Source organism: Nicotiana attenuata, unplaced genomic scaffold (assembly GCF_001879085.1).
Source record: "Nicotiana attenuata strain UT unplaced genomic scaffold, NIATTr2, whole genome shotgun sequence".
Taxonomy (NCBI): domain Eukaryota; kingdom Viridiplantae; phylum Streptophyta; class Magnoliopsida; order Solanales; family Solanaceae; genus Nicotiana; species Nicotiana attenuata.
In genome coordinates, this window is record NW_017675583.1 from 14897 (window position 1) to 28809 (window position 13913).

The 13913-nt window shown below is 38.4% G+C and overlaps 1 pseudogene; it reads right to left on the reverse strand.

Moving 5' to 3' along the window:
* Positions 1-3891: 3891 nt before the first annotated feature.
* The window catches only part of LOC109220225, a 13645-nt pseudogene continuing 3623 nt past the window's right edge, over positions 3892-13913 (reverse strand).

The window sequence follows — 13913 nt, forward strand, 5'->3', positions numbered from 1 at the left end:
TGGTATGGTATATGCGGTATGTTGTGGAGGATCGAGATTTGCGTGTACGAGGTTTCAGTTCAGTTCTGAAAAGAAGTTCAGAAAACTCTTAGGCAACAGTTAGCCTCAGATAATCAAGGAAATGGTGCTGCTAATCGGAAGCGATTTGACGAGAGTATATGTCTCAGAAAAAGGGTAATGTGATTAAACTGATGATACTTCGGTAGTATTGCGGCATTTTCTTGTTGGATCAACTGGTGGTATTCGGGTTTGCTTGGTGGCACAGGAAATTTTAAAGTATCTATCATGGAGTGATGGGGTATTTAAGGTGTGGTATGCGTTCGGACGGCAGAATTGGGATCAGGTATGATGATTCGTGTGCTATATGGAGTTGGAGACTGGGAGTTCTCATGTACAGTCTATGTCGTGGTTGTGGATCGTGTGTATTCTGCACCGTTTAGTGGCAATAGGGATTTGGAGGCTCGAGTGGATCTTTGTTTGCTGGTATGTTAGATTTTGGATGTGATGTTGAAATTCAGACTGGTTGTCTTAATGTTAGGTGATGCTGAACTATTGCGCTGCGGGCTATGCCGGAAATGCCACGGCTTGAGTGGCGAGGTGCATTGGATTATGTTCTTGTAGAGTGGTTTATATTTCAAAGACCCAGTGGACGGCTGGGAAGGATTGCTTTTCTTAAATGGGCCTTCGTGATGGATGTCAGTGCAGAGGTTCTACCATTGGTTCTGTTCCAGTGTTAAGGGATTTTTCGGATGCGTTTCTTGTGGCCGGGCATGTCGCCGGGCGAGGTTGTGGATTTCGATATTGATTTGGTGCCGCGCACCGTATCGTACGGCTCTGGCAGGAGTTATAGTAGTGGAAGGAGCAGCTTCAGGCTTTCTTGGTAATGAGTTCGTTGGTAGGCCGATGTGGATACGTGTTTAGCTTGAGTTGGCTTGGTTGGCCCCGAATTGTATTGTTGAGGGATAGGTTGATTCGATCGTTATTGAGCTTGTTAGTGATCTGAGGAGAGCTATGAGTTGCTTTTCGGTGTTGTGAGACGTTATGATTTGTTGGTTATGGGCACATGTGGTGCGGTTCTATTGGGGATTCATAGTGAGAGTCGAGCGGGAAGAGTAATTGGGTGTTGCTCGGTAAATGGAGTATTGGTTATGACCTATCGGGTTGCGTGGCGTATGTTGTTTGTTTCACCGTGGGTGTAATGAATTGCTTTGGTTTCAGACATCAAATTGTGCGTGGCTATCGATTTTGAGCATAGTGACTTGAGGTGTTTCATGTGTAACAGTGTTTGGATAGGATCACGCATTGTAGCGAGGCCACGTGGAGATATGACCTTTCGGGGTAGATTCAGGTGTTCTATTTCCATGATGTGAGACGGGGTCTCAGCCTTGTGTTGTGATGGTACTGATGAGCTTGAGGTACAGCTCTTTCGTTTGAGTCATTTTTCATGATTTGAGTATGTTCAGACCGTTTCTTATTGGAGCGCATATTATGCAAGTTGTGGCTTAGGCCTGTATTGAGGTGTCATATCACCAGAGTGGTGTGTTGGATTCGAGGTGATCGTTGGGGTCACTAATGAATACGAACGGATTTGATTTCAGCTTGTTGGAAGGATAATATCGAGGTTCGGCTCGGAATCTGCTGTGGTATTAGTCAAAAGGGAAGTGGCTTCATGAATGGTTGATCTGAGAAATGGTTACGGTTTATTGCGTGTTTCATTTATCGTTGGCAGTATATGAAAGTGTTGGAATAAGACCTTAGTTGATAAGAGGTTTTCTACCGGTATTCGGGTGTTGTGGGCAGCTGCTGTGAATAGAAGTTATCGTTTCGAGTGATTGGGTTATGTAGTATATCATATGATTGCACCTGAGGTTGCAGGTATGGGTTATTACAGCTGGTTCGGGCTTATTCTGAGTATAGATGTGAGGTTCTGATCTTGTGTATGATTTCGGAAAGTGCAATATGGTTCTATGGTTTATGGACTAGATGGATTGTGAAATTTCAGCTATGTTGTGTTATCGGACCTATGCGAGATAGGGTGACGTGGGATCACCCCCGGGTATATGCTTGGTAAGGTCATTCAGCTATTGGTTGGCTTCTAGGACAACTCTGGGTACGCTCGAGGATGAGCGTTTGTTTAAGTTGGGGAGGATGTGACGACCCGACCCGTCGTCTCATGAGAATCGCTCCGTTTCCCCCATTTCCTGCTTCGTTATGCTTCATTATCAGTGTCTTGTGTGAACGAGTTGAATTGGGTTGATTTTTGGAAGGAAATGAGACACTTAGTCTCTTTAAGGAAGGCTTGTTTTGGAAAAGTCAACCGGATGTTGACTTATGTGTTAGAGGGTTCGGATATGAATTCCGATGATTCGGTTAGTTTCGGGGGATGATTTGTGACTTAGGAGTGTGATCGGAAGTGATTTTGGAGGTCCGGTGTAGAATTAGGCTTGAATTGGCGAAGTTAGTATTTTGGCGAATTCCGATTGATAGGTGAGATTTTGATTCGAGGGTCAGAATGGAATTACGAGAGTTGCTGTAGCTTCTTTAGGTGATTTGGGATGTGTGTGCAAAATTTCAGGTGATTCGGAGGTGATTTGGTTGGGTTTTTGATCGAATGCGTGTTTCGGAAGTTTTAGAATAACTTAGGCTTGAATTCGATGTGAATTGATGATTTTAGTGTTGTTGGATGGGTTTTTATGATTGGAACAAGTTTTAATAACATTGTAGGATGCATTGGTATTTTTGGTTGAGGTCCTGGGGGCCTCGGGGTGAGTTCGGATGGTTAAACGGAGAGTTTTGGAATTTTTCAGGTTGCTAAGTCTGCTGCAACTGGTGTTTTCGCCTCTGCGAAGCTTGGACCGCAGAAGCGGTCTCGCTTGTGCGAAGATTGGACCGCAGAAGCAGTGATGAGACCTGGGCGCTGATTCCGCAGAAGCGGTTGGGGAAGCCGCATCTGCGAAGCCGCAGATGCGGGATTTAAGTCACAGAAGCGGGTTTTTGCATTATAGGAATTTCCGCAGAAGCGGAAGGAGACCGCAGGAGCGGAAGTCGCAGAAGCGACATTTTGACCGCATAAGAGGTTTTTGCTGGACAGAAATATTTAATTCATCTTCGCGAAATTTTGAGAAAAATAACATATTTCACTTCGGACTTGGAGAGTTTTTGGCGATTTTGAAGAGGGTTTCAAGGGCGTTGATCAGGTATGAACTCTTGGACTTAAAAACATGATTTTATGGTGTAATACATAGGTTAGAGCTGAAAAACTTAAGAAATTAAAGGTCAAAAATGGTGGTTTAGGGCTTGAACCTAAGAGAGCTAAAACTAGGGGTCAAATGGACTCCGATTCTTGTGATTTTAATATGTATAGACTCGTGGCGAGATAAGGAATCTGTTGGTGTGGAAGTTTCTGAGTTTCGAGAAGTGGGCCCGGGGCTCGGGTTTTGCTAAATTCGGGAATTTTGTTGTTTTTCGATTATTTTTGATTGGGTTTTGTTCCCTTGGCATATTGTGACGGATTCGTTGTGGTTTTGGATAGATTCGACGCGCGTGGAGGCCGAATTGAGGGGCAAAGGCGTCGCGAGCTAGAGATTTCGCCGGTTCGAGGTGAGTAATAGATGTAAATGCTGTTCTGAGGGTTTGAAACCCCGAATTTGCACATTGTAGTGCTATGTTGAGGTGACTTGCACGCCGGATAACGGGCGTGGGGTAGAGCACCGTCGGGGATCGTGACTTGATCCGTCCCGCTTAATAAAAATTATTACCTAATTGATTGAAGCTTAGTGATATCCTTATAAAAATGGACTAATTATCATAATTGGGCTTCGTGCCAACTGCTTGAATCCTTCAGGGATTGTTTTTATTGGTTTCTTACCATTTTTTTACATATCATCGATCTCAGTCCTGGTAGTTAATACTATTTTGCAAACTCAAACACTTTTTCTCAAACTAGAAACTTAATTAATATTTTTAAATGAAGTTTGGGCTAAATATTTCTATATTAATGTGCCCGAGAGGCTTATCTCTTTCACGTGCATCCCACATGATTGAATCTGCCCGTTTCTATGCACACAAGGGATGGACCCGGAGGGATAGACCTGGTTCATGCCTGAGTTCCTTTATCAGTCTTCAAAACTAACCTTTACTTGGTTCAACATCACTGTTACTGGTCGACGAAAAGACCAACTTCTTTCCACCAACATCCTGATAGCTGATTATAGATCGACTGTGTTGTTGTCGACTACTTCTTGATTTTCAAATTCAATGAACGATCCGAAAAAACTCAAGGTTAAACTACTTTTTGTTGCTGGAGGTGCAATGCTTTTCAAAGTTTGGACAAATCCTTCTTTATTTCCTTTGATATAAAGCCATCTAGGGGATTCAAGTACAATAAAGTGGACTAAGAATGAGTACAAAATTGTTGGCAAACAAGTCCAAAGGTAAAGAATTCTCCATGTTGAACTTCTGTTTAAAAATGCCAAAGTTGGTAATGAAATAAATGTTAGAAATTTACCGTCTACTTCTAGTGTGACTCACATATAAGATAATAAATTATTTACCTTGTCTTCCAAAGGAAATAATATATCAGTTAATATTCTGTAGTTATGCATATATGGTAGTTTCTTTGATTGAAAGAAATAATTTTTATTATGAGTCCCTAGGGCAATCATAATTTATGAAGAAGTCCCTAGGGCTAAAGTATTTGTCTAAGAGTCCCTAGCCTACCTATAAGGCATAGGCTAGAAGGCTCCCTAGGTTTTCTGCTAAAAGTCTCAAAGGCAATTTTCTACAAGACTTGAACAACAATGGCTGAAGGTATGTTCCTTGTTTATTTTCTGCTGTATCGGCTCTGTATGTGTATTCGAATATCAACATGTGGTATCAGAGAATCCCATTAGCTATTTTGTTCAGTATCCGAAAAACTGTTGACGCAATATATAACTGTTCAAATTCTTATATGACTGAATATCTGAATCACTGATGTTCTGATGTTTAACATCTTGTCTACGCTTTTCGTTTAATAGTTTGAGTGCGTTAAATAAAGGCTCGATATAGCTTATACTCCATTATTGGTTATATATTTCACTGTTTTATGTTATATGATAAGTTTCTAGGCATCTCTGTTTTGTCTTCTACCCGTTTTCAATATTGGAATATTGTCGTCCCATTATTCTCTTGGTTTAGTTAATCATGATATACCAAGATTATGTAATTGAACATGGAAGTCAGCTGATGCTTTAACCCTTTGCGACATTCTTGATCTGCTGATTGGGAATTATAATAAGATCTAAAAACTGTTTTCTATGCAAACACTTTTTTTAACCATTAAGCAATCAAACTTTGGCTAGAAAAGTCTTGAACCTTGTTTTAAGTGTTGTCTTATTTAGCTATGTGGAATCAATTTAATTCCTTTATGGGTCATTATTAGCTAAGTTGTATATTCAGACGTGAATGAAAACATTAGTTCAATTAAGTACTTAGAGCAATCGTGTCACTTTTGGACGTATTTGTTTTCTTGTAAATAGATTTGTTACTATTCAAGGAGATTCTTATAATATTTAGATTAATTATAAGAATTAAGACTTGATTTTTGGAACAGTATAGGCTTTGTGCTTATATTTTACATGCTCGCTTTGAAACTAGTCAACATTTTCCTTGAGTTGATTATTTTGTGATGTCATTTTCGTTGAGTACTTGATATAAAAGAAATTAAGTTATTTAATCACATAAAGTTTAGTGATTAAAATTATAATGACATCTATTTAGTCAAGTTATCTCATTAAGATGGTAACCCGACCCTACAGGGAGGTAACCATTTTGGTGAGATTAATTGGTATGGGATAGTAAACCTTTAAGTCAAAAATTATCTTATGCCCACTGGTACAGACTGATTTCTATGTGATTTGGTTAGTCTAATAAAGTAAAATAAATTCTATGCATGGGTTGCAACCTCTGCCCACAGGAGGGTCTAGAATTTACTTAGAATCGGTATTTTACGTGATTCACCTTTGATGGATTGTACTTCATAGCTTATGTATGTTTATCCTTATTTTGCAGTCTTTACCACTTTTCCTACCGCTATTTTTAATGAGAATGCTCGAATTCCAATGCTTTCTGGTGACAATTATGCTTAATGGAAGGAGAAAGTCCTTCTCACTTTAGGGTGCTCGAATCTAGACCTGACACTCTGTATGGATGAACCACCTATTCCCACAGAATCAAGTACGCCGGCTGCTAAGGCTAACTATGAGCGGTGGGAGCATTCTAATCGCTTAAGTTTAATGCTCATAAAATCTGACATAAGCCAAAGCATTAGGGGTTCAATACCTAATAGCGATAAGGTCAAAGCTTACATGAAGGCAATTGATGAATAATTCGTAAGCTCTGACAAGGCACTGGCTAGCACCCTTATGAAGAGGCTCTCAAGTATGACTTTTGACAGAAGTCGTATAGTGCGTGAGCACATTATGGAGATGAGAGATATTGCTGCTAAACTTAAGTCCCTTGAGGTTGATATGTCTGAACCATTTCTTGTGCATTTCATTCTCAACTCACTTCCTGCGGAGTATGGTCCGTTTAAGATTTCTTACAACACACATAAGGATAAATGGTCAATCAATGAACTTTTGACCATGTGTGTTCAAGAAGAAGAGAGGTTAAGGCATGAGACACCTGAAAGTGTTAATATGGTGATTCATGGTAAGAGAAATGCAAAGAAGGGCAAAAGTGTTCCCATGAAGAAGAAAAGCATCTTTGACAAAGATGCTTGCCGTTTCTATAAGAAGAAGGGACACTGGAAGAAGGATTGCCTGAAATACAAGAAATGGGTTGAGAAGAAAAGTAATTTTACCTTTGTATATTTTGAATCTAATTTTACTGAAGTTTCTGATAATAAATAGTGGATGATTCTGTTGCTACAATTCATATTGCCAAAATCATACAACGCTTTCTAACTCAGAGGAAGCCGATAGGAAGTGAACAAATATGTCTATTCTGGCAATAGGACGCGTTCACGTTTGGAAGGCGTGGGGACTTATAGGCTCATTTTGAAAGATGGTTTTCACTTAGATTTAGAAAATATTTTTTATGTTCCAGACTATTCTAGAAAATTAATTTCTCTTTCAAGAGTATCTATTAATGGATATGATTTGAATTTTCATTATCCTTCTGTGAGACTTTTGAAAGATAATAAAGTTATTGGTTTTGAAAATTTGAATGAAAATTTATATAAACTTGAGCTAGATCCCACATTTGAATGCTATGTTTTAACTTTGCATGACAAAGAAATTGGCACTAAGCAATGTATTGTCAATGAGAACTCATCAAGTCTTTGGCGTAAGAGATTGGGACACATCTCTATTGATAAAGTCAAAAGGTTGTTTAATGATGGAGTTCTAAAAGCTCTTGATTTTTTTGACTTTGCGACTTGTGTGGACAGCATAAAGGGTAAGCAGACCAACAAATCAACTAAAGGTACCAAAAGGAGTTCTCAATTGCTTGAGATCATACATACAGACATATGTGGACCTTTTCCTACCACTTGCTTGAATGGCGAGTGATATTTTATCTCATTTATTGATGACTATTCAAGATATATGTATCTTTATTATCTTTTTAACAAATCAGACGCACTTGATGCTTTTAAAGTTTACAAAATAGAAGTAGAGAAACAAACGGGTGCTCAGATCAAAATTGTAAGATCTGATAGGGGTGGAGAATATTATAGTAGGTACACAGATAAGGGACAAGTTAAGGGTCCATTTGCTAAGTTCCTTAAAAGTGAAGGTATAATTGCCCAATATACTATGCCATGAACACCACAACAAAATGGTGTGGCAGAAAGAAGGAACCGGACATTAATGGACATGGTAAGAAACATGATTAGCAGATCAAGTTTACCTTTATCCTTATGGAGTGAAGCCTTAAACACCGCTGTGTATATTTTAAATAGGGTTCTATCCAAGGCTGTCCCCAAGACACCTTTTGAGTTATGGAAATGATGGAAACCTAGTTCAAATCATTTACACGTTTGGGGATGTCCAACTGAAGTGAGGGTTTATAACCCACAACTAAAGAAGTTGGATGAAAGAACAATAAGCGGTTATTTTATAGGCTTTGCGGTTAACTCTAAGGGGTTTAGGTTTTATTGTCCTTCTCATTCCCCTAAAATTGTTGAGGCTAGAAACGCTAAATTTCTTGAGGAGCATGAAGAGAGTGGGAGTGGTCTGACTCAAAGGGTGGAATTGGAAGAAATAAGGGAACCACCTGTGGTACCTTTATTTATTAGGAACTTGAATGTTGCTCAGAAAAATTCTCATTAATTATCTGAACAACAACAAGTTCAAGATCCACCACCACTTGAGGAGCCACATGAAGATCAACCTGCTTTACCTTCACCCACTGAAGAAGTGCATGAACCAGTGGGAGTGAGAAAATACTCAAGAGTTCGAAAACCAGCAATTTCTAGTGACTATGTTGTATATCTCCAAGAGTCTGATTATGATACTGGACTAAAAGATGATCCATGCTCGTTTTCATAAGTCATGGGTGGAGAAAAGTCCACACTTTGGTATGATGCCATGAAAGAAGAGTTAGAATCTGTGGCTAAAAACAAAGTCTGGGATCTCGTCGAATTACAAAAGGGATCCTCTACCATAGGTTCCAAGTGGGTCTTTAAAACTAAAAGAGACTCATCTGGTAATATCGAACGATATAAAGCCAGACTTGTAGCCAAGGGTTTTACTTAAAGGGAAGGCATTAATTACCATGAAACCTACTCTTCAGTATCAAAGAAGGATTCAATGAGAATAATCATGGCATTACTAGCTCATTTTGATTTAGAGTTACATCAAATGGATGTGAAAACAGCTTTCCTGAATGGAGATCTTGAAGAGGAGGTATACATGCGTCAGCCTGAAGGATTTTGTGATAAGGACAAAAGTCACCTTGTTTGCAAGTTGAATAAATCCATTTATGGGCTAAAGCAGGCTTCCTCCCAATGGTATATTAAATTTCATAATGTTGTTTCTTCATTTGGATTTACGGAGAACATCATTGATCAGTGTATATACCTTAAGATACGTGGGAGCAAATATATTTTTCTAGTCCTATACGTGAATGACATTTTGCTTGCAAGTAGTGATTTGAGATTGTTGCACGAGACTAAACATTTCCTTATCTAGAATTTTGAGATGAAGGATATGGGTGAAGCCTCTTATGTCATTGGCATAGAGATTCACAGAGACAGATCCCAAAGATTACTTGGACTGTCTCAAAAGACCTACATTGAAAGAATTCTTAAAGATTCGGGATGAAAAACTGCTCACCGATAGCAGCACCCATAATTAAAGGTGACAAATTCTCTTTGAATCAATGTCCACAAAATGCATTGGAAAAGGAGCAAATGAAAGATATTCCCTATGCTTCGCTTGTTGGGAGCCTTATGTATGCACAGGTCTGTACTAGACCTGAAATTGCTTTTGCGGTCGGAATGCTTGGCATATATCAAAGTAACCATGGTCTTGACCATTGGAAAGCTGGTAAAAGGATTTTGAGATATTTGCAAGGAACCAAGGATTTTAAGTTCACATACAAATACTCTGAATCATTGAAGGTGATTGGATATTCAGACTCTGATTTGGGCGGATGCAAAAACACTGGTAAATCTACTTCAGGATACAAATTCCTTCTTGCTGGAGGTGCTATGTCTTGGATAAGTGTCAAGCAGACCATTGTTGCAACATCCACAATGGAAGCTGAATTTATAGCATGCTATGAGGCTACATCACAGGCGTTATGGTTGAAGAACTTTATTTTCGGCCTTAGGATTGTCGATTCCATTTCAAGGCCATTGAGAATCTTATGTGACAATTCAGCTGCGGTGTTCTTTTCTAAGAATAATAAAAGTGGCAGCCGAAGGAAGCACATCGACATAAAGTACTTGATGCTTAGAGACTATGTGAAGAAGCAAGATGTGAGTTTTGAGCATGTTAGTATTACTTTGATGATTGATGATCCTATGACTAATATTTTCAAGGATCACGTAACCCATATGTGTCTTAGTAGCTCAATTTAGCCTTGCTCTATTCTCTAACAATTTGTCTAGACATTATGGTTATTTTGATATACATGACAGTGCACACTTAGGTTTTTCATGTATTATTTTGTAATCATTGGATCAATAAAGTTGGACTCTGAATGACTTATATTAAGTTCATCTATAAAGTTGGTTGACACTTTGTTGGAACATATTGTACATTGTAATACATGGAAGGAATTGTTTGTTTAAAAGCATGACTGCCATGATTCATGTAATGATATGTTCTAGCTAAAGTGATTGTTGCATAACTTTTAGTTGACTGATGAAGTCTATGGCCATATTATATGTTTATCTCTTATAAAGGATTATCTGATTTAATATGTGGGCCAAGTGGGAGAATATTAGAAATTTACCTTCTCTTCTAGAGACTTCTAGTGTGGCCCACATATAAGATAATAAATTATTTACCTTGTCTCCCAAAGGAAATAATATATCAGATAATATTCTGTAGTTATGCATATATGGTAGTTTCTTTGATGGAAGGAAATAATTTTTATTTTGAGTCCCTAAGGCAATCATAATTTATGGAGAAGTTCCTAGGGCTAAAGTATTTGCCTAAGAGTCTCTAGCCTACCTATAAGTACGCTTGTGACTCCATCATTCTGGCATCCTACGATAGGCACAGGCTAGAAGGCTCCCTAGGTTTTCTGCTAAAAGTCTCAAAGGCAATTTCCTACAACACTTGAACAATAATGGCTGAAGGTATGTTCCTTGGTTAATTTCCACTGCGTTGGCTCTGTATGTGTATTCAAATATCAACAATAAATCCATAGTGAAACAGAGGAAGCCAATGATTCCAGCTTGGCCTCGCCATCGTCTTCCCACGAGTTCTGTGGACAAAACAAGCGTGCACGTGCCAATTGTAGCTCTTCCAATTCCAGAAAGAAACCTCAAGAATGAATATATTCATATATTGGTGGAAAAAGCACTGATTGCTCCAGTAATGGACATCAAAAGACATGACAAAACCAGCATGTTTTTTCGGCCAAGTGAGGAATCAGCTAAGGTGGAGAGAAGGAAACCTCCTGAATTTTAAGCAGAGGCGGACCTCGATTATTAGGAGTGAATTCAATTCAGCTCATCATATTCAGGCTACCCCATAAATAAAAATGCAAAAAGTCTTGAATGTAGTAAACATTTTACTCCTTGTGTCCCATTTTATGTGATAATGTATGTCTGGGTACAAAATATAAGAAATAACGGAAGGGTGTTCTCTCTCTCTCACACACACATATATATATACTCTCTCCGTTTCAATTTATGTGAACCTATTTCCTTTTTAGTCCGTGCCAAAAAGAATGACATCTTTCCCTATTTGGAAATAATTTACCTTTATGCAATAATTTATAGCCACACAAAATATATGTGCTTCATTTTACACCACAAGTTTAAAAGTCTTCTCTCTTTTCTTAAACTCCGTGCCCAGTCAAATGGGTTCACATAAATTAAAACGGAGGGAGTATATATATATGATCAAACAAGTCACATCCTTAAGGGTAAAATTGGGATGCTAATTTCAAGTAGTTTCCGAACAGAAAAATAGCTCGTTCTTTTTGCGATTAATTGAAAAAGTAAAGTGGTCGAATAAAGTGAGATAGATGGAGTAAATTTTCACTCATATATTGAAAGAACTCAGAATCTTGAGTCCATCAAATTTAAATCATAAATCATCTCATACCTATAAGACATCTGTAATATGGCCAATCTTTTGGGCTAGTGGGGTCCATTTTATATAGGCATAAGCCTATTTGGAAGAAGAGTTGGCTGGCAATATTTTTACTTGGAGCTAAAGTATCATTGTGTGGTAGAGATTGGTTGATCAATTTCCTTTTTCTTTTTATTAGTTCTTGGAGCCCAAGTTTGGGTCCTATAAAAGGAGGGCCATCTCTTTCATTTCAAACACACCTTCAGATGCAAAAGTAGAAGTATTTCTACTAGCTTTTGTCTTCCTTTTCATTATAGAGTATTTTATAAGAGAGTGAGCGTTTGGAAACACTTGTGTGAACCCTTTCTTTGGAGTGATCTTGTGAGGTTATTCTCTTGGGGTATTTGGGACTAATTAGAGTATTTACTCTAATTTTGTACTCTCTTTTGTACTCTTGTTGGTATAGTGAAATTGCTTCTCTCCGCTTGTGGACGTAGGTCTCCTTGACCGAACCACGTTAAATTTGTGCCTTCTTTATCTGCTTTAATTACCGTTATTATCAACTTGTATTGTCTTTGTTATTGTCATTATAACGTTGTTTGGCTAAATTCCGCACTATCCGGGTTCCCGATCCTAACAGATTGGTATCAGAGCCGGATCTAACCGGGTTAGTTTAAATAGCCAAAATGACTCTAACAAAGACTTATGTTGAGAAATTTGACCGAAGTGCAAACTTCGGAATGTGGCAATTAAAGATGGAAGCTATCCTAATTCAGGATGACTTAGATTTGGCGCTACAAGGAAAGGAGAAGAAGCCTGAAAAAATGACGGACGAGGAGTTTGTCGTCATTGACAAAAAGGAAAGAGCAGGTATCATTTTAAATCTCTCAAATGAGGTTTTGCATGAAGTTGCTGCAGAAAGTTGAGCCAAAGGCATATGGGAAAAGCTGAAAACCCTGTATATAAAAAGGACAGTAGAAAACAGGCTTTACCTAAAGCAAAAACTCTACACTTTTCGTATGGCTGAAGGTACCTCTATGCTTACACATCTCGATACTTTCGATTCTCTTCTTATAGATTTGAGTAATATAGATGCTGAAATTAAAGATGAGGATCAAGCCGTATTATTGTTTGTTTCTTTGCCCCAGTCGTTTAAGCATATTAGAGATACTATGCTTTATGGAAAGGATAATATCTCTTATAAAGATAACAAATCTATTTTGAAATCAAAAGAACAAATAGATAGAGATATTACTGGGGAAACTAGTGGGAACCAAGGGGAAGGCTTGTTTGTAAGAGGTAGATCTAATAAGAAAGATTCAAGTAGAGAGAGAGCTAAAGCAAGGTCAAAATCTAGATACAGAAATGTCATGTGCAAATACTGTCATAAGAAAGACCACATTATTTCTGAATGCTTTAAGTTGAAAAACAAAGAAAAGCATACAGAAAAGAAAAATGAGCACAAAAATACTGACACTGCCGAAGCAAGTGTAGCTGCAGATGAGACTGAGGGAACTATTTTCTTAGCAACTAATAATAGTTTCAAACTAAAAATGAGTGTATTTTAGATTCGGGTTGTTCTTATCATATGTGTCCCGATCGGGATTTATTTACCACATATGATTCTATTGGAGGTGGAGTTGTCTTGATGGGCAACAATGCTGCCTGCAAAGTTATTGGAAAAGGTACAGTCCGAATCAAAATGCACAATATTGTGGTGAGAACTCTCACCGATGTTAGACATGTTCCAGACTTGAAGAAAAATCTCATCTCTTTGGGAATTCTAGAATCTCTTGGGTGCAAGTACACAGGTGAAGGTGGAGTTCTAAAAATTTCTCATAGTGCTCTTGTGATCATGAAAGCACGCAGATCTGGTACGTTGTATACTCTATTGGGATCTACTGTTACAGGTGCTGCTGTAGTTTCAAGATCAGATAAATCAGATTCTAACATCACCAAATTGTGGCATATGCAATTGGGGCATATGAGTGAAAAGGGTCTTTCCATCCTCAGTAAAAGAGGTCTCTTGTGTGGCCAAAGTACCAGAAATATGGAGTTCTGTGAACACTGTGTGTTCGGGAAACAGAAAAGAGTCAGCTTCAAATCTCCAGCAATTCATAGAACAAAAGGTACTTTGGATTCATTCATCAGATCTTTGGGGCCTTCAGTACCCCG